General features: G+C 43.3%; 2 pseudogenes; both read right to left on the reverse strand.

The window, feature by feature from the left end:
- On the reverse strand, positions 1-26,497 carry LOC136456820 (DExH-box ATP-dependent RNA helicase DExH6-like; annotated as a pseudogene).
- Positions 10,212-11,254, reverse strand: LOC136461152 (uncharacterized; annotated as a pseudogene).
- Positions 26,498-26,764: the final 267 nt, after the last annotated feature.

Raw genomic sequence — 26,764 nt, forward strand, 5'->3', positions numbered from 1 at the left:
TTGGAAACCCACAAAATTCCAAGGTTAGGTTAAACAGAAAGTAACCACTGGGAAGTCTGTCATAGTACTTGTAAGAGTTCATCCAGTTATAGATAAACATAACCAACTGTTGACAGGTGCAACCACTGAGAATACTATCCAGACACCCAAAACGCATAACAGACAAATAGTGCAACCACTGAGAACACTGCCATAGCATCCAAAAAAGGTTCAACCAACCATAGATATAGACCTGATAAACTGGTAGCAGGTGCAATCATCCAGAGCTCTCACAGAAGAGTAGCAAAATAAAGTTTTTGCACAGTTTGTATCTGGCTGAGTAGGGCATACCCTGCTGATAACTACCACTATGAAGAAGAAACTATCTGTTGGACACCGCCTGTTGTTCTGAGTTGCTGCTCCTTGTCGCCATCTGGACCTCGCCGTCTTCACTTCCTGAAGGGAGCAGCTCAGCGGTCACCTCCGAATGAGAGAGCCTGCAGCGTTGATGGCCACCTCTTGGTGATCTGTATCACATCAATTTCAGGATAGTGCTCAGCATTTTCCAAATCGACGCCCACCTGGGCGCGCGCCCTCCAGACGCTGTGAGAGGCGCCGTCATTAGAGAAATTAATCTTTTGTGCAGCTCTGCTGTTACTGTTGACTAGAGCATCCAATGAACTTCTGTTCTTGCAGCCTGTTGTCTTCTGAAAAGAACTTGCACTGTGCGGCTTATCCGCTAACAAACGCATGAAGAAATCATCAGGTGGGATATAACCAACTACCCTTCCCTGGGATAATCTGCTTACTTCCTCTGAATTCTGGTTCGAACCTTGGTTCAATGAAAGATCATTAGATGAGACCATAGCAGGCAAGCCATCATATGAAAGGATGCAAGCGAACGCATGAATGGATGGGAGGACATCTCGTGGATTTTTCACCTGTAGAAAACATATATTATCAGAAAAACATGAAAATAACGAAACTCAAGCAGTTTAAAAGGGATCACGAAAGGTGCATAAGAGACAAATGTTGACCACAAAATCAGCATGGACCATAAAAATAGAAAAAAAAAGACATATCAAAGAATTATCAGTTATCAGTGTATCTTTCTTTTGTGTACTTCCCTAATTTTCTACGCTAGTTAAAACCAACAAGTTACTATAAAATACTATGTGGACCTGTTGGAAAACAATGCAGAGTGAGTTTTATGATAAGTTTCCTAATGTGGCTGACACAAAGCTTGACATATTTGATAATATAGAACACAAAACAGAAAGCAAGCAAAGAAAAGGATATATCCAAGGCAGGATGATCTCACTTTAAAAAGAATAGCAGATGCTAGACGTTCTCTTAAGCAGTATATCTGAGCAACATCTAGAGCCATAGCTTCAAATCAGAGCTACCGATCAACAACTATAACAGTGTTATCAGGAGAAGACATAATCTCTTTTTTATGCTGTACCAAAGAGTTTTTCTCAGCTTCACCCTCACTGTAATCTATCTCTCCATCACTATCATCAGGTGGAGCAACAACCATTTCTGTGGCAAGCACAAGCAAAGGATAAGACCCAACAACTGAACAGTTTCTAATATAGTTTCCACTGTTGCCTTCAGTAATCTCATCATATATCACTAGTGGATTCCCAGAAGGTTTGCTAAATGATAGATGTAGGCGAACTTTGAGCCCACTCGCTGTTTCCAAGGTTGTTTTTTAGCATCTTGAGCAATCTTGCTACCATTGGGTAATCACCAGCCATAAGAACAGCACGAATGATACCTACAGAGTTGCAAGTTACTTAAGTGCAGTGGAACATTTCAAATAGTTAGGATCTCGACAATACGAAGCAATAGGTTGGTTATTAGTTAATTTTCTATCATTACTAAGTTTTTTTTCTATTTTTAGTAGGGTTCAGACAATTTTTTTTAAAATTTTTGACCCTAAAGAAAAAACTAATGAGTCACACACTAAGCATAGCAATTATATTAAAAGATTTATTATTTTTCATTAAATCTTATAGAAAGAGGGATACTTTCTTATTTTTTTTAGGGATTTTTGGAAAAACAAGGTTCTTGTCTTTTTTATTCTATCACTGGGCGGAATGGGAAGACATGGTTAGTTATTCTTCTTCTACGAATATCCAAATTTTGACACCTAATACTCCATAGATAGTTCGAATTGGATAGCAGCAATAATCAATTTTAGCGCGAATAAATCTGAAAATACATTAAAACATAGTTTCGTAACAAAAAAAAAAGTTACAGAATGCTTTATTCTTGAGGTGAAAATGAGGAAAGGCAACAGAAATAAGGAAAGAAAATAAGCAAATGCATCAAAGTTTTCATTGGGATGTTAAATTACTTTTAAGTTAGAATACGCAACTTTGAGAACAGAAGAAACATGAGATCATATGTGCATACTAACCCAGTGCTAACTGTGCCACTCTTATTCAATAATGTTAAGGACAACGAGCATATAAATCATAAATTCCCTGACGTATAAGGTACATGATAAACTACACATGGGAATATTCCTGACATTTTGATGCACGCTTAGAAGCATGATGTCCTAAAATAAAAGAACTCAAATTTGTACAAATAACTGCCTGCCTAGTGTTAACATAGCAAAAAGGAAAATCAGAATCATTCAGAACTTGAATTTGCATAGAAACTCAACTACCTGTATCTTTAGAGTTCAACCTGCAAGCAGATGTATCTGCTGGAACAAACACTCTTTCCAACAGTTCATTCTTTAGTCGTTCCCTCATTTTTGATAGCATATTCATGATGCCCGACGAGACAAAATACTTTGTACAAAACTCAGATTCTAGGCCCACGTCTCCAACAGTCAAATGCCACCACAACAGCAAGCTGATCACTGAACCCACCATACACTGAGGCAAGTTCAACTTTGGCTGTGGCAACTCCTTTTCTCTTATCTGGCTCTATTGGAACAAGGAATGGATCTCTATAACCTGCGACACATGCCAATGTCAATGCTGGATCCAGGAAATTCATCACTACAGCAAACAAAAGCATCTTGGTTGCTGATGGATGGAGGGGACGGGAACCCATCTTTTCTCCTAATTCTGTAAACCAAACATTATTCTTGCGGCTTAGTGAAACATTTCATGATATTATTTGCACTAGATTTGGGACAACATAAATATGAGGTAGCATTGTACCTGCAAACAAAGTTCCTTGACGGGCATTCTCTTCATTTCAGGAATTTGGTAATCTGGCAATGATGCTGCTCTAAACCTTGAGTAAAGATGATAACAAGTCCCTGGCTGACAATGACCAGCACGCCCTTCACGTTGCTTTGCACTCTCTTTCTAAATCCAGGAAGACTGAAGTATTGACACATTATTGTGTGGATCATAGCTTTTCTCTTTCATTCTCCCACTATCTATGACAAAGACAACATCATCAATCGTCACAGAAGCCTCCGCAATATTGGTTGAGAGAATAATTTACGAACCCCTGCTGGTGGACATTTAAAAACGCTTTTGTGCTCCAAAGACGGACCATGGAATGAAGTGACATCACAAGAAATTTTGACTGTCCTGGAAAAAAGGAGAAGCAAGTAACCTTTCCCTTAATCGAATTATATCTTCCCAACCAGGAAGAAATACCAAGATAGCTCCTTCACTGGTATCCGCACAAATTTTTCCATGCAAACGCTCTATTAGCACAGGCTGAATGTGCTCGGGATTCTTAGCTGCCAAGTTATTAAGCAGCTCACTATCTTCTCTTGGTTTTAGCTCACTATCTTCTCTTGATTCGATGGAAAAGTGGACACTGAAAGGAGAGTCCCAAATTACTTCCTGAATTCAAAACACGACCACAAAACTGGCCCCAAATTTACTGAGTCCAGAAATACATCATTGAAAATTGTAGCACAGCAGCCTGTTAATACCTTATATCCAACTGTGTCACCAACAGGCTGTCCTCTTTCAGCGGAGATTCGCTCAGCAACTGGATGACACATAGAACAGAGCATAAATAGAAGAATACAAACTGAAAAGCAATACTTAATGAAGTGTGAGCCAATCATACCTGAAATAGCTGATATTCGACATGGTTGAGTGCATATGATTTTACATGATTCACCTTTCCCCCACATATGATCTAAGATGTATTGAGGAACATACATCAGAACATGGCCAGATAGTGAGATAGCAAAAATATCAACTCCCCACAAAATAGTATCTACGCAACTCCATAGGCTACCATACACCAACAAATGTGCATCATTTTATTCTGGAAGCAGTCTGTTTGAACATGCCTCTGACAGTAGGTTATATAAGGACCTAATGGCTGTTTATTGGTTAAAAAAAACCATAAGTCAAGTGCTTTCTTGACAAGATTCTTAGAAATGGACACAAGCACACAAAGTGCGTTTTGCTGATATAATTACAAGAAAATCAACAGCTTTCGTGCAATAAACCAAGCATAATTAACAGGCAGAAGATAGTAGGCAAATAATACAAGAACATTCACCTGGAATGTAACGCAGGAATGAAAAGTGACAAATTCAATGGTTGAAACTACATAAATGGTGTTGAAAGACTTGGCACCTGGGTGGTTTTGCCGCAGCCTGTTTCTCCAGAAATAAGAACTACCTGGCAAGGAAAAAAAGAAGGATCAAGTTGCCATCACCCATCAGATGGCGGTGACATCATGCGAGCTGGGTAGTGTATACAGCATGTAGGAAAACACATGAACAATCAGGAAGCAATGAATGTTTGCAAACCGCCCCCCGCCCCCCCCCCCCCCCCCCCCCCCCCCCCCCCGCCCAAAAAAAAAGTCTTCGGACCTAGTATTTAATCAATAGCCCAGCATCAAACGAATTGAATGTCTAGATTATCTTCTTGTTGGCTTTACCTGCAATAAGGAGAAAAAGAAAAATTCAGCACCCACCTTAGTGCATGTAACATATTCTGAAGCTAGGATACAACTATATTTCTCTATTTCTCAACTCGATTGCCTTACCCTTTTTAGAATATTGCATTGAAATGTAACAAAATTCGGGACAAAAACAAAACCTGGTGATTTTCCAAAGTTGAAGATATGACATCCTTGAAGGATGAAATAGAAAGTTTGGATCTGTTAACAAAAATTCGGGACAAAAACAAAACCTGGTGATTTTCCAAAGTTGAAGATATGACATCCTTGAAGGATGAAATAGAAAGTTTGGATCTGTTATTCTGTTCTCGACAACCTGTATATAACATATATAAGTAAATACTTCAGCTATCATTTTACAAGTTAACCTCATATGCCTCAATCTCAATTAACTATTGGGAGTCACGCAAAGAAAAGGAAGATAAGATTATAGCCAGAATATACAACCTTCATCAATTGTGGGGATCCATTCATTTTAGCAGTAAACATCTCAACCTTCTTTGCTATGTCAGGTTTGCGCATTGTTGGTTTGCAGAATGCACTATCTTTGCGTCTAAAGTTTGCACCCTTATTATTAGAATTCCTGAAGGCATCACCATTTAATTCGGCATCATCAGGAGGATAATGAGCAAATAACTCCTGCAAAACATGTCTCGCTTCTTCAGAAAATCCAAAGTGGCTGGGGCCCTCTTCTGTATCAGGTCTCTGTCAAGGGCAGTGACGCCCAAGATAGCTGGACCTCGACTGCGAAGCTCGTAGTCACGATCCGTCGTCGCCGGCAGGGTTATACCCCCACGCCGCCACCGTCTTCGTCAACTGGGTTATGCCCCCTAGTTGCCGGCTTAGAGAGAAAGAGGTAGGAGATAGGCTGATAATGCTTAATTGATTTCCAACGTGTGGTTACAATAATATATGGCAAAAGGCCCAACTAAAGGAGCAACAATCTCCTTAATCTTAGGAACAAATAACAGAAAGCTATCCTACTTTCCTTCCTAGCCACCAGCGTTGCTTATGCCCTGCGCCTCCTCCTGCGCGGCTGCTGCCCGCTCCAGGGCGCGGCGCACGTCACGGGCCCGACGCCTTCTCACATACGTGCGCCCGACCATGACAGTCTCTTTTCCTGTTTTCGTCTCGTTTCCTGTTCTTGTGTGTGAATAGAAAGATGTTGGAGCTTAAGACCTGTAGTTGACAAGTAAAATTCACAACTATTACGCATAGTAAGTACTGCAAAGATATCACCATGATGACACAGTAGAAAGATGCACCAAGCACAGTGATAGATTCGTTATAAACTTTTTTACTATGACAAGTCTGCATAATGTGTTCTTAAAAAAACTCGACCGGTGGGGGCTAAGACCGCCCCTACGGCTTTCTTTTGATAGAGAAGCTCAACCTTCTCCGGTCTAGAAAAACACCCAAACCCGGCATCACCTTATAGGGCCGCGCAGATACTTGGGCTTGTACCGAGCACCCAAGTCGTCGAAACTATATTTCAGGCTGCCAACGAGGAGATTTTTTTTTTAATTTCCACAAATTTGTGCACACCAGGATTTGAACCCTGGTGGGGAGGCCTCACAACTTGAGGCACTAACCAACTGAGCTGATCTCAGGTCCATTTCGTTACACATCTCAAGGATTGGAGCTCGCTCTTTATTGGACACAAACCAGGCCCAAATGTGTACACTGCAAGGTAACATTTTATAGTTATCACCTTGTTTAGCTCACATCATAACAGAAACAAAGAGACCAGTGGACATTGAGTCATGCACATTCTACGAAAAACAAACTAAAAATCCCAAATCATGCAATAAAAGAAACACCCTAGATCCACAGCTGTGGATGTAACTTCAGTTCACAGGCAAACTTAGGGGTTGGACTTTGTGTTACAAGCATAACAAGGATCAGGCGCGATCCTGTCAAGCTAAGAAACAGCAATGATATTGGCTATCACCTATTAGTACTGTACAAAAAAAAAGTAACACACTTGATCGCAGTTCACGATCCAAAGCTGTATCTACTATACCTAAATAGGAGGAACCCACTAGAGGATTTTTCATGCGATTTTGTGAAGCCACGTCATCTAGGGCCCTACAACCACAAGTTAACTTTTCTCAACAGTAGGTGCCACTTCATTTCTCCACCATGTGTCATCTCTTCAGTTCTCTCTATCCTCATTAATCTTCTGTCCTTTCAAGGGAATCAAAAGGGACTTTATTTTCTCCACCGTTGTTTCATCTCTTCGGTTCTTTCCACCAAGCAAGGATTTAATTTGATGCAGTGTGTGCCTGTACGTGGGCATACGAAGGATCATACATCCTGCTGCTCGACACAATCTCCCCATCTTGCCACATCTTATATATATCGACGACCTTGGTGGCCAGCTTGGCGTAGCCAGCGACCATGACCTGCGCGCTGCCCGCCGTGCACAGCTGCAATGTTGGGGTTCAACTCTGAGCAGGAGCAGTCTGCAGCTGAGCGCCGAACATGATCATCAGGTAAGCGGATCTCTTGATTCTTTATTTGTTCTTTTCCTGCCCTGTTGTCACTTTTGGAAACTCTGTCATTCATCAACGTGCATCGGATCATGGCATGTGTAAAATCTTGGTTGAGATCACCATGGAGACAGATTCCAGATTTTTGGTCTGGGTCAATTCATACGGGATCACAATGATTCTTAGGATTTCTGGGAGATTCTCACAAGAATTTTATCTCTGAACATCATTTCTGGGAGATATTCACAAGAATTTTATCCCTGAACATCAAGATATCACATCCTTACCAATGGCATCTGTAGGTTCTCATGAAATCATTATTCAGCTTTGTGCAAATATATTTAACAACCTCCAACTGGTAGTGATCAACTTCTGACCGACTAGGTGAGTCTCTAATACCTTTTACCTGTTTCTTCAATTATTCACTCATGGAATCATTATTCAGTTTCATAAAAAAACAACCTCCATCTGATAGTGAGCAGAGTTTCCAATAGTTCTTACATCTTTCTTCAGTTATTCAAATTCCCCTTTTCAGTTTAGTTTACCATATAGCAAGTGATTAAACTATTGTGCATCATGGTATTACTTTTTTGTTTTCGCTCACTATCAGTTTTGAACAGTAAACAATTGACAAGTTGTCTCCTTCACATAATCGACGCTTGGAGGAGCACTGATTGATGAGGACACAAAGACTATTTTTTATACCAATGCAATTATAGAAAGACCGGCTCATGTTAGATACGTATATGCATTATATTTCATTATTTATATTTCATACTAGTAGTGTCTGTTGCAATTGCAAATTAAGAGCTTGCTTAGGTATATACGTAACATCCATCCATCAGTTGCGCGAACTACTATTGTTTAGTTAAGTGGAAAACAGATTTGCCAGTGAACTACTTTACCATACACAAGCTTCATACAACTCTGAAATCTACACTATTTTTCCTGACTTTTTGTATAATAAAATTCAGTTTGTCCCCACAAAGATTCAAATTAACATGTGTGCGTATTGTGCTTTTGCTATTTCTCAATCCATGAACCATTCTTCTTAATAGCACTATAAAATTACCGGAGCAACGCGGGGTATCATCTAGATAGAATTCAAATTGTCTATTCTAACGGAGTTAAAGGAAAAACAAAAGGCAAAAAGACCAAATGACGCAAATAAGGGCAAATTACAGCCCGAGGTGTCGCTCGAGTGGCCCCCCCATCGCGGCTTCTAAATGCTAAAACAACCACAAAAGAGAAAGGAAGCGAATGGAGCGAACCGGGATGGCGAGCCCGGAGCGCAAACGTCGACAGCAGCCGGAGCAGCGCAGGGCGGGGCTAGGCGGTGGGCGCTGCGGGGCGTCGATGGCGAGTCGGGGCCGGGGCGTCGACGGCGAGGCGGTACTGGCGAGCTCGTCTCGTTCGGTGTGGCGCGCCCGGTTCGGTGTGGCGGCGCTGCGTTGCGTGGGAGTGGGTGGGAGCGGCCGGCGCAGGAGCTTTGGATGGACTGGCACGGTTGACATATGGACACGGGATATTGCGCGACCCGTCGCGCGGAACGTCAGCGGGCGACCCCAGTTCCATTCCCGCGGCCATTCACCAGTTTCTGTTCCAGCGAACATCCAACCGAACCAGCCCCACGTCTTCACCGTACGCCGTGCTACTGTGGCTGCATTGCATAGCGTGGATTGATCGTAAACAAAAGAAACGGTAACCACCATGCATGCATGTACGCATGTCTCTTTAGACTACTACTAACTGTAGGTGCATCAATCTTTCTTTTTTTATTATTTTTATTTTTTCTTTTACCTATTTATTTTTTTATGCAAGTTATTTTGTACAAGGTTTGATATTTCTGCTAATATATTATAATATTAATTTGTACGTCTAAGTTCTCGAATATAACTTATACGTCCAACTTTACATCTAAAGTCAATCATTAAGTTATATATCTAAGTTATATAAGCAAGTTATACATGTAACTTTCCTTTTTTTTGAAAATTACTAAGTTATACACATAACTTTTATGCATAAATTATTACCACAACTTATATATCACAACTTTTACAATATAATATTTTGCAGAGCATAACTTATTAACACGAGTTTTTTATCAGAACTTTTGTTGGGCAGCGTTGGCAAGTTGTATAAAATAACTTACGTACATAAATTGTAGAATAACTTATGAATATAAGTTGTGTTTCATAACTTTTGTACATAAATTGCGTTTTCATAACTTTTTTGTTTCCAAGTTTTAGCTTAAGTTATAAGTTAATGCATTCCTTTGTGTTTAATAATTTTTGTGTTTCTAAGTTTTTGGCATAAGTTATAGGTTAATTCGTTCTTTTGTGTTTACTAACTTTTGTACATAAGTTGTGCTTCGTAACTTTTATGTATAAGTTAGAACATATAAATTGTCACTAGAATAAATTTTTCAAAACATATACAAGTGGGGTCTAGTTTTATTCGTCTCGTAATGTAGAACACACCGATGTATACGAAATTAAAAATAGATACACCGCTCAGAAGTTATAGCAATTTTAAATAAATGTCTCACTTTTTCTTGGTTAGGTCAGGTGTCACGCCAGCCAAAAGAGAATCTGTACCGTGGTTGAGACCAGCGTGTCCACGCGCGCTAGCACCAACCAAATATATGGAAGGGGTGAAATTATTTTTTTCCAAAAAAGGAAGTAGCAGTGTGTCGGAATTTTATTTGCCTGATTCGATTCTAATGAACGTTCGCTAATTAGTCTCCCTGCTGCGCGACCCCCACGCGTGACCCCGACAGCCTAATGCGCGCCCCCAGCCCCCACCAGATTCAGTGACAGCGTAACTTTCGTATCATCCTAGCCCTCCAAGTGCGATCGGAAGGTTGTCAGTGTGTACAGCCGCAGAATTGCCGGCTTCGTCAAGTTCTCTTTCGCGGAGCCTCGCGGCGACGGCGGCCTCGTCTCCCTGCGCGACGCCGCACCACGCCTGCGCCACTGCGGCATCCTGCCGGACCCGCTCTTCCAGCTCCGCCGCGCGGCCTCCAGCTGAGCCTCCGCCTCCCGCACCCGCAGCGCCAAGCCAGACACGGCCGCCGCACGCGCCAGCGCCCGGTGCTGCCGCTCGCGCGTCAGCCCAGCCCCGCGCCGCACTCGGTCCGCACCAGCGCGTCCACCTACGCGCCGTTCCGCCACAGCTCCGACGGCAGCGCGTCCGCCGCCGGAACCTCGGTCAGCCGGCCGCTCGTCGCCGCCGCCGCCCGGTCCGCGGGCGACCGCATCGCCGGGAGAGGCAGGAACGGCGCGTAGTACTGCCGGAGCTCGTCCTCCCTGCCGCGCTTGCGCGAGGGCACGGACATGGCCGCCCTACCGCCGTTACACGTGAGCTCGCTCTGCGCGGCGCAGTCGTACTGCTGGCACGCGTAGCCATCATCGCTCCCGGGCACCGCCGCGGCGAACAGGAGCGCGGCGCCGTAGTCCTTAAGCGCCCGCATCTGCTCCTCGGCCGCGTAGGGTTGGAGCAGGAGGCCGCCGAACTGCGCTTGCACGGCCATGACAGCTCGGCTCCTCCGGGCAGCGGGCGTACCAAGCCCGCTCCGCCGCCTCCGTCAGCGTCGCCGCGCACGACGCCCTCTTCGAGTCCGGAGGACTGCTGGGCCCACGACTACTGGTTGTTCACAACTTCACGTTCACCGGGAGCGGGCTCGCCAATCTCAGCCCTTTCTCGCCGCCGCCAGCTAGCTGCGCAGCCCTCCACGCCGGCCCCGCATCGCTTGTCGCGCTGGTCGAGAGCTCCGGCGCCACCTGCGCCCGCTCGCCGCACTGCTCGAGAGCTCACCGCGTCGTTCGCCTGCTCGTCGCGCCACCCTGCGCCCCGGCCGCGCACACTTGCGGCACTGGCCGAGAGCTCGCCGCGCCATCCTCTGTGCTGGCTGCCCTCTGCGAACGATCATCAAGCTCGCCGCGTCGGCGCAGGCCGCTTGTCGCGCCGCCCTCCACCTCGGGCACGCACGCTCGCAGTGCTAGGAGCCAGCTCGCCGCGTCGCTCTCTGTGCGAGCTGCTAGGTGACATGCACGCTCGCAGCGCTGGCAGCCAGCTCGCTGCGCCACCATCTGTGCTGGTCGCGCACGCTCGCCTCGTCACCCTCCGCGCTGGCCATGCGCTGCTCACCGCAACCCGAGGCCTGTGCCGTCCTGTACGCCGGAAGCGTGCTCGCCACCTGCGCTGTCCTTGCCGACGGAGCGCCGCGCATCACGGCCGCGATGCATAAGTCGAGGAGGAAGTGCCCTGTGACCATGTCGCTCCATCATCAGCTTTGACAGTTCGTCGCTGGAAGCCTCGTCCGAGACGGCGCGTAGGACGGTGCCACACACGAGAGAGCGCCGCCGCGCGTGAATGGAGCCGAGCGCGTCCGCTCCTGCCAGCTCTGATGGAGAGAGCGAATGGAGCCGAAGGGAAGAAAAATCAAAGCCAACAAGTGACTGACAGATGGCCCCATGAGCTGAGAGGAAGGACACCCTTTAGATCTGATTTAGAGGGCTGAGATGGAGAGAAGGTTATGTTGTAATTTTACTGAGCAAAGTCACTGAATCTCAATCCCCACGCGTGACCCCGACAGCCTACTGCATGCACGCCTGCAGTCTAAGCTGGCACGGAACCAACAAACAAAAATATTTTATTTAAATTGTTATAACTTTTGAATCATTTATCTGTTTTCAATTACGTTTGCATCAAAATACTCTATATGACGAGATGAACAAAACTAGACCTCACTTGCTTATGTTTAGAAAATTTTTATTTTAGTAGTAATTTTATGTGTAATAATGTACTAGGAAATTTACAGAGGAGTTGCTAACATGAAATACTAAACTTGCTACTCAAAAAATATACTAAATTTTTTATATGATATGCACAACGATTGTTACCTATGGGAATATAATAAATTTGTAAAGATACTAACCCTAAAAAGAGTAACGGACCAAAACAAAACAATATGCAAACTGGAGGGGCAAATTATTAAAAATAAACATTGCATAAACTGTTAATTAATGGACGAGTTATTATACAACTGTCGATGCGGGACCCACAGGGTTCCCCAGCGAAGTAATTACAGACCGTGGGTCCTGGCCTGGCCCACGGGCAGAAGCGAGAAGAGGTGCGGCATCTGCTACACCGAATCCGAGTAGAATAGGTCAGACTAGCCGGATTCGTATGAAAAGTACCTTCTGTATTTAGTTCAGGACACATTCTTTGGATCCGACTAGGATTGTAATCGCTTCACGGCCTTTCCTGTCTATATAAAGAGAGGCCGTGGACACCCCAAAGGAAGAAGGACAATTGTACACACAATTGTACGATCAATCCAACGCAAAGGCTAACGTCGACTTGGACGTAGGGCTATTACTCGATCACGGTCGAGGGCACGAACCAGTATAAATCGATTGTCTCTTGCGTTAACCGCCGAGTTCTGCATACGCCGAAGTCCCGAACAACTACCCCAGGGTACCCCCGTGGCAGGCTATCGGTGGTAAAACATCGACAGCTGGCGCGTCAGGTAGGGGCTTTCGGCTGGATTTACATCCGAGAGCTCGACGGACCTCATCAACATGATGTTCCCGATAGGATCAATCTTCGTCTTCGGATCATGGATCTGCGAGGTAGACGATGACGGAAAGCTCCAAAGCCGCCTCCTCGAAGATTCAGATCGCCATGAAGACTTCGCTATTTCGACGACTACAACAGATCAACTCGCCGGAAGATTCGCGCAGTTCGCGATGTACAACAGATCAACTGCATCCGAATCAAACTCGGGCTCCGCATCCGAGATAGAGTCTTACCCGAGTTCTTTCTATGACAGACCGAGTTCTTTTTCGCTAGGGCCTCCGCAACGCGACCTCGGAATTCAACTCGGAACACATTCAGAGTTCTTTCAAGAAATCAGGCCCTTTTCCATTTAGGCTCCATAACGTGGCAACTTCTTATCAGGCACAACTCGGAGAATCTACCAGTCCGGTATGAACAATGCCATTGAAAGGAGCTCACAAAGGCCTAGTACTAACTATAACATCTCAAGACTGCATCGTCCACTGGCCAGGCTCTATTCCTGAAGATGAAAGTACCCGACTAGTTGGCACGACAACGACAACGATTCTATCCTACCAGGAAGGAGACTCAATCTACGATGCTGAAGCCTCTACTGAAATTCTCAACAACTCTGATAATGAGAAAACTAACTGTCGATAACGGACTCACTTCATGCTCGGGAAGTATTCATGGTTCGCCGTCCCTGATCACTGTTGGGTCCTCCAGAAGCACCCGACATCAGATCATCAGACGAATCCGAATCCAATATATCACGACATGATGGTGAAACCTGAAAGCCAGAAATAAGCCAGAGAAAGGAGAAACAAATTGAAGCAGGGACGCCAACGCTGTGCCAGGTAGCGCAAAGAAGCTTGGGTCAGATATGAGTCGGACTTGGCCGAGTACAATAAGAGAAAATCATAGCTAGAAGCAGAAGAAAAATGCGCAATAAATGCACCCTACAATAGGATCCGAGAAGCACTAGAAGAACTCGAAGCAATCTCGCACCCCGATGAAGAACAAGAACGGCTTCGGGACGTTCTCCGATCAACAACTTTAAGAATACACGACGGAAGGACTCGCTCAAGACTACCCGCCAGATCAGCGCCTCACAGGCAGGAAAGCTTAAGTCAAAGAAAGTCCGCTTTTGAAAGACTAGGACCGAGCGGAAGCCACAACGGAGAAGGCAGAAAGCACCCTAGTCAAAGCAACCAAGTCGAACAACCAAAGGAAATCAGGAGCAGAGTACCCATCCAAGCAGCCCCACGGAACTACTCTCACCAGAACGATAGCTGACTATAAGGAGAAGCTAAATCAGAATACAAAGAAGCCGAAACACACGATAGATTCCCCTATTTCGCAAACCGACTTGCTTCGATACGACTACCTCACAATGGTTTGACTACCTCAGTCAATCGAACTAGCCGGAGGAGACGACGATATCAAGGCGTTATTCTTTCCCATGGCCCTAGAAACCATGCCCCTCTAATGGTTCGACAAATTGAACCCGAGGTCAATCAGAGGCTAGGAGGACTTGCAAACGGCTTTCTGTAAAAATTTCACAGGTATCATTATGCACCCCATCACTCACGCAGAATTAAAAGGACTCAAGCAGAAGGGGATGAAGCCTCAGGGATTACTACCGACGGTTTAGGGGAACTACGTGATCAAGTACACGACATCACCAAACGAGAAGTAATCGAAGCTTTCTCTCATGAAATTATAGCCAGGTGATAATTTTAGGACTTCTGCAAGGAGAACCCAAGAAATAATGAAGAATTTAGACGCACAGTAGAGAAGATGATCACTACAGAGGAGAAAACGTGAGAAAGATTCCTAGATAGAAACAACCGAGACAACCTGGATAGGCAGAATCATCGAAACAATAGACATCAGGAAAGAAAGCGTGGACCCGATAACACTGTAGCGGTGGCCGACGAATCAAAGAGATTTTCCAAATCCTAGAAAATACGAAGACATTGAAAATATGCATTGTGTCTGGCACCCTAAAGGAAATCACACAACCGAAGATTGCTACAACTTCGTTGATCGATACACTAAGAAAAGAAAAGAAAGAAGACAACCTAGAAAAAAGACGAAGACAACCATGAAGATAAGGGATTCCAGAAGTCCAAAGGGACTAGTGGCAGTAATCTTTGCTGGAGTCCCAGGTTCTAGGAGCAAACATCAAGACAAGCTGGCTCTACGAACCATCGTGGCAGCAGAACTGGCTACTCCCAGATACCTCAATTGGTCGCAGTATCCAATCCAGTTCTCAAGAGAAGATCAATGGACTGGCGTAGGGAACGTAGGCCACTATCCACTGATTTTGGATCCGACCATTGTAGGTATGACCGTCACAAAAGTACTAATCGATAGGGGAGCTGGGCTCAACATCATCTTTTTAGAAACTACTAAGAAAGATGGGGCTACAACTTGCCGGGATGATTACTCCAATAAGTGTCCCTTTCTACGGTATAGTACCCGGCAAGGCAGCCATAGTCGCTTGGTCAAATCACCCTACTGGTTACTTTTGAGACTCTCTCAAACTACCATACAGAGTTCATCAAATTTGAGGTTGCAGACTTCGAATTATCATATCACGCCATCCTCGGGCGACCAGCAATAGCAAAGTTCATGGCGATTCCACACTACCATGTGCCTCTTGCTTAAGATGCCGGGACCCAGCTGGTGTTCTTTCTCTCCGAGGTGATCTCAAGCGTGCTTTTGACTGCGTTGTTCAGGCAATCCAAATTGCAGGCCAAGTAGCCATCACCCTTGGGATCAAGTGACTACTCGTCTACGGATGATTCGGTAGTAGTCGTCAACTAAGTCAACAAAGATTGGGACTGCACCAAAGACAATATGGGCGCTTATTGCGCTGAAATACAAAAACTTGAGAAACACTTTCAAGGATTAGAAATTCTACATGTCCTGCATGATTCAAATATTGCAGCAGACGTCCTTGCCAAGCTCAGATCGGACAGGGCGAATGTCCCACCCACGTGTGTTCGTAGAGGAGTTATCAGCTCCTTCTATCAAACAACCCAGTGAGATAACTCCTGAACTCCCTAGCTAAAGGCATCGAGATTTTGGTAATTACCACCTCATGGACTTAGATATTTATTGATTATATCAAAGAGAATAAGTTGCCAGCAGATAAAGAAGAAGCTACCCAAGTTGTTCGAAGAAGCAAGAACTATGTCCTAGTAGGAGACAAACTCTACAGAAGAGCCGCATCATTAGGAGTACTCCTAAAATATGTCTCATGATCTCATCAGAAAAAGGTAAAGAGATCTTAGACGAAATCCACTCAGGTTGCTGTGGAAATCACGTCCGCTTCAAGAACGCTAGTCGGCAAAGTATTCCGCATCGGATTCTACTGGCCAACCACTTTGAAAGATGTAGAAGAACTCGTCAGAAAATATAAAGGTTGTCAAATGTTCGTAAGACAAGCTCACGTCCCTAGCTCACAATCTCATCTACATCCCACTCCGCTTGGCCTTTCTCCTGCTAGGGGCTGGATCAAGTGGGACCTCTAAAGAAAGCAAAGGGCGATTTCGAGTACATCTTTGTGGCAATTGATAAGTTTACCAAGTAGGGTTGAATACAAACCACTCATGAAATATAAACAGCCAAAGCAGTCGAGTTCATCTAAGACATTATGCGCCACTTTGGCATGCCCAATCGAATCATCACAGATTTGGGTTCTCCCTTCACAGCTATAGAATTCAAAAGTTGGGCACAAGATTAAGGCTTCAGCATAGATTACGCATTGGTCGCACACCCTAGAAGCCAACGGACAAGTAGAGAGGGCTAATGAACTCATACTAGCCGGATTAAAACCAAGATTATATGAAGAACTAGAGGACTATGGATCCAAATGGATTGAAGAGTTGTCCCAAAGTAGTATGGGGGCTACGAACTCAAGTAAGCAGAGCCACCGGATACTCACCTTTTTTCCTAGTTTATGGATCAGAAGCTGTATTACCTGCCGACCTAATCTAGGACATCTCTAAGAATTGAGCAATATGATGAAGGAGAAGCAGAACACAGCCGAAGATTGGAACTTCGACAGTACAGAAGAAGTCAGAGTAACATGCTATCCTTCAGTCAGATCGATACCTCTAAGGTTTAAGATGCCACTACAATAAGAGTACTCAGCCTCGATCACTCCAAATCGGAAGACCTAATACTACGAAGAATACAAAAAACTGATGGACGCCATAAACTACTCAGCCCATGGGAAGGTCATTTTATTAGTCGCAAAAGTCACTGGGCTAGGCACGTACGAGTTGATGACTGAAGATGGAACAGAAGTCAAGAATACATGGCACATCAGCCAACTAAGAAGATTCTACGTGTGAAAATAAGTCAAGGAAGAATTTATATACCAAAAAAGCCACATGAGATCGACGTTCACGATAAATAAAGATGGTGTTCCTCGATAACATTTGCCTTATTATGGCTTGTACCAAGTTGTTTTCACAACCAGGGCGAGTGCCAGAAAATGCTGGCCATATCTCGAGTTGATCAAAAAAGCTAAAAAGATGCTTGAGCTCACCGGATGAGAGCAAAATAGCTGAAAACATGCTTGAGCTGACCGGATTAGAGCAAAATAGCTGAAAAGATGCTTGAGCTCGCTATCCCATGTCTTTTTAGAATTAATAAGAGTAAGAAGGCTACCAAGCCAACTGCTCGAACCTACCTCGAGTTGTTTACATAGCACGGATGAGAGGCAGACAAGCGCTCGACCTATCAAGGAGTTATTCCACAACTGGATGAAACAACTCGACCGCTCTAAGCTACAGATGCGTGCCACGCCCAAGAAGAAACTACTCGGAAGAAATTCTGATCGATTAGATAACTCGTCTGAAGAACAAACAAGACGAAGACATCCACATAGAGAAACAAAAAGAAGCTACATCAAGGGAATCTTCATTCAAACAAAAAGAGAAGAGTACAATATTCATTTACAAAAGTTGGAGTACAAAGGTCGAGTACAATCAAACTAAGCATTGCCATCGGAAGAAGGAATATTGATACTAAGATCAATCAGCAATCCTCCCGGCTAGATCATCGACCTCAGGCTCCAACAGCATCCAGAGTTGGGCGAAAGAAACCTGAGCCCACTAAGTCTACTCCCAACGAGAAACTACTTGGATTAAAGAACAAACAAAATTTGAGATGATCACAGAGGTTTAGACAAACACGACATACAAAACTACTAGATACATTGACAAACTAACAAGATGGATCTACAACCGGACAGTCCGCCCTTCAATCTCCTTCATACCAACATCAAAGCGAGGGCTAATGACGACGCATCTAAGCCATTGCTAGTACCCAACATCAAAGCGAGGGCTAATGACAACACAAGTCATCGTCAGTTCCTCGCCAGGGATCCATTACCCACAGACTCGACATCATCATCTTCTTTGGCTTAAAGGGCTTCCCAATCAACTTCATCTTCGGCGGCGAGCGCCTCCCAATCGACTTCATCTTCACTATCGCTACTGAGGACAATCAAATCTGCCCTCGACGAAGTGTCATCAATAAGAGAAATGGGGACAAGATTAACCATAGGAGCAGCCGCTTGATCTTCCTTCTTCGGCAAAGGAACAACCGGTGTTGATGTCCCGACTAGACGGAGCCTTCTCCACCGCCGGAGAGGCCGGTAGTGAAGACGATGATGAAGACCTTTCGCTCGACGACACCTCCACAACCGCCGCCTTTGGAGAGCAAACAAGCGACGAACGCGGCACCTTACGGACACACCACCTTTGGATAAAATTCTTCTTTCGTCATTTTAGCTATGTCGAAAAGATGAGAATGACGAAACAATTGCAAAGGGGCCGGTTAAATAGGACCAAGTTGTCTCCCCGAGCAGTCCAACAGCCTCCTCAAGATAGGGGCGGAGTTAATTTCTCTCCTCAAAGTTAAGTGCGGAGTTAATTTCTTCACCAAAACCAATATGGCGCTCTAGCTTCTACCGATTAACTACGCGATAGTCTATTTCTCACTGACATGACTAAAATGACGGATAGCGCACCTTTGCACAACGGTATAGTTCAATGGACGGATCTCAGACTTATCCATCCAGTACTACTGACAGAGTTGCTATATTACTCCAAAAAAGAACTCATCAATCATGAACTAAAGAAGGGTTACCATATAAGGAAGACAAAGAACCCAGCTTTCGCTGAAAGAACTCAGGAGCCTCAGAAACAACTATGGCAACACAGCAGGAAGAAGAACAATAACTCGAAAGACAAGATTCTTTCCATTACACATGACTTCAAAAGATACAAGATTACACATTTTACAAAGACCCAACAAACTCAGTACTACGACGAGCAAGGTAGCAACAAGGAACCCGGACAGAATCTCGGCTCTGGAAACGACTACGTGCTCCTAGTAACTACTCGGCAGAACACACCCCACTCGGCTACACTATTTTCTTCAAAGGACGGCCGCAGTGCATCTAAGATTGGTGTCAATGGCACAACAGAAGAACATGGCCTAGATGAGGCTTCTAGGCATCAGTCTACCCAAGTCCGATGTGATGCTGGATCAGGTGCTGATCGGCATCGGACAGTCGCAAGGTAGGCTGGAAGGATCAACCTGAAACTTGCTGGATGATGGAACATATTCCACATCACAAGACTTGTCCCATCTGCCAGTATGAACTATCCAGCGAAAAACCGCTGCGAGATTAGTCTACCACTAATCTCGATCACAAGACTTCTTCCATCTACTACAAGATATACAAGAACTACAAAACACACCCCAGGCTGCTCTACTTCACAAACTATCATGACTAAGAAAGCTTCAGACCATACAACAAGACACCTGATGAATCAAAGCAGGCACACCAAGAGGGTATTTATAGGCCAAGGAATGGTGCACATAGACTGGAAGCACCAACAGGACAAACCTGACAAAGGACTTAGAAAAGACAGAAAGCAATAAAAGAGGACACACGCGTGAAGGAACAGTACTCAAGAACAAGCATATTCGAAAGAATACACTAACACTGTATAACTCGTGAATGAGCAGCATTTACACTCAACCACTACCTTCCACCTACCTCTGACAAAAAGTAGGCTACCTGAGAATATGATAAAAGACCCTCTATCCGAGTTCTTTTTGAACAAAAAGAACCCAGAATATATGCTCGGGGGCTGCAAGGGTACATATCCTCAGCAGAGATTTTCAGTTTTTTCCAACGATAAAGATTCAAGACCTTCCAACTTTTTATTCCAAATAGCAAGAGGACTCGGGAGCTATACTCAGTGAGTGCACTTTTTCTGAAAAAGCGCACGTCACTCAGAAGACTTCTTCAAGACAGGACCACTTCAAGGTTTCACGACGAAAGAACCCGGACCGAGCTTGATTCACCAGACAAAGCCGGAGAGAATAGGGAGGCTTTCGAGTTCAACCATGAAATGCTCAAGGGCTTGTCGATGCGGGACCCATAGGGTTCCCCTAGCTGAAGTAATTACAGACCGTGGGCCCTGGCCTGACCCACGGGTAGAAGCGAGAAGAGGTGCGGCATCTGCTACACCGAATCCGAGTAGAATAGGTCAGACTAGCCAGGATTCCTATGGAAAGTAGCTTCTGTATTTAGTTCAGGACACCTTCTTTGGATCCGACTAGGATTGTAATCGCTCCACGGCCTTTCCTGTCTATATAAAGGGAGGCCGTGGGCACCCCAAAGGAAGAAGGATAATTGTACAAATAACTGTACGATCAATCCAACGCAAAGGGTAACGTCGACTGGACGTAGGGCTATTACTCAATCACGGTCGAGGGTCCGAACCTAGTATAAATCGACTGTCTCTTGCGTTAACCGTCGAGTTCTGCATACACCGAAGCCCGAACAACTGCCACAGGTACCCCCGTGGCAGGCTATCAATGGTAAAACATCGACAACAACACATTACAAAAAATCAGAAAATATGACTTGCCGCCAACCGAAAGCACTTATTAAACAAATGAGGGTAGCGATACAAAACAAGACAAACTGCAACCTAGGGGCAAATTATTAGAATAAGCCTTGCATAAGCTGCCAGCTAGAGAGCCAAGTTATTATAAAACCCATTATATAAGCTGGCAAACATAACTAGCTAACAATTGGAGGGGCATTTATTAAAAAGATAAGAGTAGCGACCCAAAATAAGACAAGCTGTATAAGGTGCCAACTCAGAGTGTAAGTTATTATATAACTAATATGTAGGATTTAGGAATGCATTCAAACCTAAAAAGATACTGAAAACCGAAACTTAAAACTTTAAAGAAAAACTTGACTGAAAACTGAAACTAAAAAAATAAAAAATACTTGACTGACTGAAAATAAAAAACATTGAAAAATCATTTATCTAAATATAAAAGAAACAATGAAAAAAATGAATGACCCCACATAACTATGATCAGGAGACAAGCATAGAGAATTAAAAAATAAAACTGAAATTGACAAATAGAAAATAAAAACTAAAGTAGACCAATGAAAAAAATACTCCAAAATAAAACTAAAACTGAAATAGCTACCAGAAACTGAAACTGAAATTGACAACCAGAAAATTGAATTGAAATTGACAAACAAAAACTAAAACTAAAGTAGACACAATGAAAAACAAAAAACATAATATTGTAATTAGCAAAAATTGAAATTTAAATTAACAACCACAAAATAGAACTAAAAATAACAAATAGAAGATGAAAAGTAAGACTTAATAAAAAACAAAATAATGAAACATAAAACTGAAACTGAAATTGACAACCGGAAAATAAAATTGAAATTGACAAATAAAAAATGCGTTTGTTGTCTAAAAAAAACACGTACTGTGGGTGTACTAAATACATCTCTTTTCTTTTTTTCGCAGAACAGTAGAAACATACACGCCCTAAGTCGTTACCTAAAGTCTAAACTGGAGAGTAATTTGTTTTGTAATGTAAAAAAAGAAACATGTGGGCTGACGCACGTATGGCAGGCCAGGCCACCAGGCCAGGCCACCGGGCCACTCGCGCGCTGGTGCTAGTCGCATAGCGCGACCGACAGCGCATTAGCTTTTGCGTTGACATATGGACCATTATGGTTTCCACGCGTGTGAAACTGGGCCACTGAGCGAACTCGCGCGTTCCAGGCTTTACAAGGCCCAAAAAGCCATGGAACGGAAAAGGGACCTTCATCCGCATCGCTACGGTACAATTGAACCGGATGTAGGTTTTTGTTGAAGCCCAAGAATTATATGATCAGGCAGTTTTTTGGTCAGTGAAGAAGCCTCATGCAGATGTATGATGTTTAGTTTTAGCAAGCTATCTGCTCTCAGCTTTCTTATCTCCTAATAACTTATCTTTCAGTCTATCATATCTCCTAATAACTTATCTTGCAGTCTATCATGATTAATAGATTGGTATATTTGAAAGAAGTCATTGCTGCAAATGCTTATAACCTTAAAAAAGTCCAGATTATCAATTTTTGCTTGCAGGATGGTTGTGAATGGTTTCCTGTGCTATTCCTGCATGCTATGAAAATATACTGTTTTTATTGACAAGGACATCTTGCATTGTTGGACCTACGTTTAGTAAAAAAAAATATTATGCACTAATATGTTCTGACTGAGCTATTCAATAACTTATTCTTATTTTGTGGTTACTTAGTTCATGGTTAGTTGCTGTGTTCTCTTGGATTGCCCTGTGAAATTTAGTTAGTTATGGGGATCCTTTACATGTTCCTATAGGTCTTGCTGTTATGGCTTTGACTTAATTCTCACATCCAAAACTAATAAAAACAAGTTCTTTCAAGCGACTGTTTATAGTAAACATAGGATTAGTATGGCCCTTTTTGTTGTCTGAAGCCTTGATTTTTATGGACGCTCTTCTTTAAACATGATTCTCATTGCTTATTCAGGTGTTGCTAGATGTATGGAGTTCATTCCTACTGCAAGAGTTCCAATTCTTAAGTACATGAGCAACCACTTTGGTATTTCCTGTGATTTATCAAGTAACAACTACCCTGGTCAAATCAAAACGAGAATCTTGTACTGGATGGTACTATGGATGAGCGCTTGGTGATATGGTTTTATTGGTGAGCTCTATGTATCCAAGTGATGTTTTTTTTTTCTTTCATTTTGCTGCCACTCAACTTTGGCAAGCCCAAGGCTGATGGCTCTGTATTATTCCTTGCAGGTCAAGGAATGGGCAAAAGCTCAAAATATTAACGACCCAAAAAATGGAACCCTGAACTACTCTGTGCTTGCTTGTCATCTTTCATTTTCAGGTCTTATTTCTTACTTAAGATGTTATCTCTAGCTTTTATTTATATATAGTTCCATCAAATCTATAGGTTATAACCTACCTCTTACCCTCTTTACATTACATCTACCAGACATGTGAGCCTGCAATTTTACCACCTCTGAAGGAGATTTTTGATGGGAAAGCTGCAGAAGGTAAGACTGACTAGTTCTGATGGTTGTGGCATATCTGTGCCTGGTGATTTACCCATATCATTCACATGCAGAATTGGTGCTTTATGATGAGAACCGTGTTGATGCCGTTTTGTAACACCCGGTTTCAAGGACAAAGCCGAATGCACACCATATGTGAGTCCCTGGTAATCAAACCTCACATATAGCTACAAATGAAGGGGCAGTATCAATTCACAATGCTTAATATATAGCGAACTTCGCAAAAGAGATAACCTTAGAAAGCAATCAGCAGACAGACAACTCTGATCTCCGGGTGCAGACTTCACTCCACTGGATCCAAACTGACTGGTTGATCACAAGCCTAAAACTTCTCCTGAGGTGTGGGGGGAATAGCAAGAGTGAGTCCATGTCGAACTCCGTAAATATAGCAACAAGGTAGTGTAATCCATAACCACATGATCAAGTGTAATTGAATAATAAATAGCTCAAAACAACTCAGTTAAGCATAATTAAACAAGTGCTCATCTTTGGCGTAAGAATCCCTTGGCCGCTCGTGACCGTGAGCACGGCTGATATATCAGTTTATTAAACTCTGCGCAGAGGTGTACACTTTCATTGTGAGTCATGATTTCCAAATGTACGGGTTTGCAAGGTCCAAACACCGGAAATCATATAAAGCTGCTCAGAAGTTCGTCTAACCGGGAAGGGCCGTAGGGTCATCGGATATAGGAACCCCCCTTCCATTAAAAGGCCGCTTCCATAGCAAGGCACAACAGGACAGAGGCTGTCCTATACCCAACTTCGCAGTATCCTCTAAGCCTGCTAGAAAAGGTCTCCCAAGCAACTAGAGCCAGAGCCATATAGCCCTCACAGCTGTACTGTAAGTCCCGGATGATCACTTACAAATGAGACCTTGTGGAGAGGGAATTTAACCTCCCTATTGTTGCTAACAAGTCATCTCTTGTGTTTATAGCATATTCATTAATCAAGCTTCAAGATCATGGTCACAGAAAGAAAACCCAAACTATACTTGCCTTAAACACCGATCCTTCGGTAAGCTTTAATCTTCAACGTTTTCTTCTTCTTCTTCTTCTCCAACTTCTTATAGATCACCGAACGCAAAACTCACCGACTGGACAAGACCGAAAAGCACCACACAAGCATCCGAACAAGCATGCATAGCAAACATACTAGATTAGAACAATACACCAATCAATGAAAAGATTCGAAATCTAATCTACGCATTGCTACGATCACACACACGCGAAAGGCACACTAATCGGAGCTACGGTAAAACAGAAACATCTATCGAAGGATTTACGTTGGAAAGAAAACTATATGCTTTATCTATTTTAATGATCATAAAACATGTATAAGATATCTCAGGGGAATATCTAAAATTGAGTTAAGTCATTTTATACTTGAGTTATTAGATTTAGAAAACTAAGATAAATTAATCATATCTTAATTATAAATATCTTGATATCATTTATGCAAATTAAATTGAAATATAATAACAAATGAGAGTATATATATTCAAAGTATATATGTCACATTTAAACTTGGCAAATTACAATTTAAAGACATACATGTTTATGTCACTAATTAATCATATTTTATTAATCAACATATCTCATATTATATAAAGTATTTAAACTTTACTTTAGAAATATAGAACATGTGAGAGCAACTAATAGAACAATTATATTATGTCTCATAATTGATCTAAGCAAGTCATAATTAAAAAGGCATTAATGTTGGCATACGTCATATTTTATAATTATAAAAGATTATATATATACTTTTAGTCATTTAAACATCTATAAATTAAAAACATAAATCATGTGAGGGTATCTATTCATACTTAACACATATGCAACATTCAACTAATTATAATCTAGGACTATACTGAAGTTACTGATTAATCAGATTAACAGGTTATGTATAATCACCGGAATACAAAACCTATATTGTTTCTAGTTATAAAACTAATTATAAGCATGTTAACCAATTTAATATTTAGCTATATATGAAAAATCATGTGACATGAAAAACATTGCCCCTAACATATCATTCACGTCAGCACGTACCAAACGCAACTTAAACGGTGCAAAACGAAATTAGAACTTAAATCGCTCTTAATTAACAAGTTATTGAATAATCCTTAATCAAATTAATATTCAACTTATAAATTTCCAAGATGTGAGATATGTTAATCATCGCTGCAAACACGTATCACACACTGCGATGAAACTCGTGCAATCGAATCGACATCAAAAACCTAAATCGACTTTAATTAATCAGCGATTAATTAATTATAGACACAATTAATATTTTAATAAAATAAATTCATAAACATGTGATATAAAAACTAATAACTCTACTGCGTAGATCTCGACGACACGAAACTAACGCAACTGGAACGAACTGAAATGGATTTAAAACGAAGAAACGACGGAGATTAAACGAACCAGTGGTAATTCTGTAATTTGCATCATCTTCTTCCTTGCCTTCTTCTTGCTCACGGACGTGGCATGGCAGCCATGGAAATTTGATGCTACTGCTCACGGAGGGGAGAGAGGGGCCTCGGCCTCGGCCTGCCGGCCAGCCGACGGCGCAGCAGCGGCGCAGGGCGCACACGGCGGTGGCGCGTCAGCCATGCCCTCACGGCGGTCAGCACAGGGCCCGAAGGCCGGCGGCGGAGCAGCTGTACAGGCAGCGGCGGCGCTGCTCCACCCGCGTGGGACGCGCGAAGGGCAGGGCACGGCTCCAAGGCGGCAGCGGGGTCGGCGCTGGGTTCCAGACTGCGGTGGTGGACGGCCAACCGCAGGGGAAGCTTCCTCGGCCGGAGAGAGAGGAAAAAGGTGCCGGCCATGGATGAACTCGCCGGAAAACGACCAGAAAAAGGAAAACGAAGGGGAAATAGTCAAACGGTGATGGATTCAAGAAAAGAAGGACACTACGGTGTAGAGAACGACGAGATCTACCTTGTGGTGGTGACGGTTTTCGCCGGAGACGTCCGAGGTGGCCGGAAAAGCTTGCCGAAGGTTCGCCGGAAACCTAGCTGTGGAGAACTTCGGCGTCCGATCTGCGGGGCTACGAGTGGCGGCTCGAAAAACGGGCTGTACTTCTGGAAAGCTCGCAGTCGAGAGGTACACCGGCATATATATAGTGTAGAGTTTGGAGGTCGGTGGAAAAACAAGATATTTTATTATTTTTCGGATTTAATTAATTCTGGGATTAAGATAATTCAGAAAAGTCCAGAATTGATTTTTAGCCCACGAAAAATACTCCGATGGCTCCAAAAATTCTAGGAAAATTCTCGAAGACACTTTTGAACATAATGAACCCAAATAAAGTTTTTAGAGCTCACGAAATTATTGTTGCAAAGAT

Source organism: Miscanthus floridulus, chromosome 6 (assembly GCF_019320115.1).
Source record: "Miscanthus floridulus cultivar M001 chromosome 6, ASM1932011v1, whole genome shotgun sequence".
Lineage (NCBI taxonomy): Eukaryota > Viridiplantae > Streptophyta > Magnoliopsida > Poales > Poaceae > Miscanthus > Miscanthus floridulus.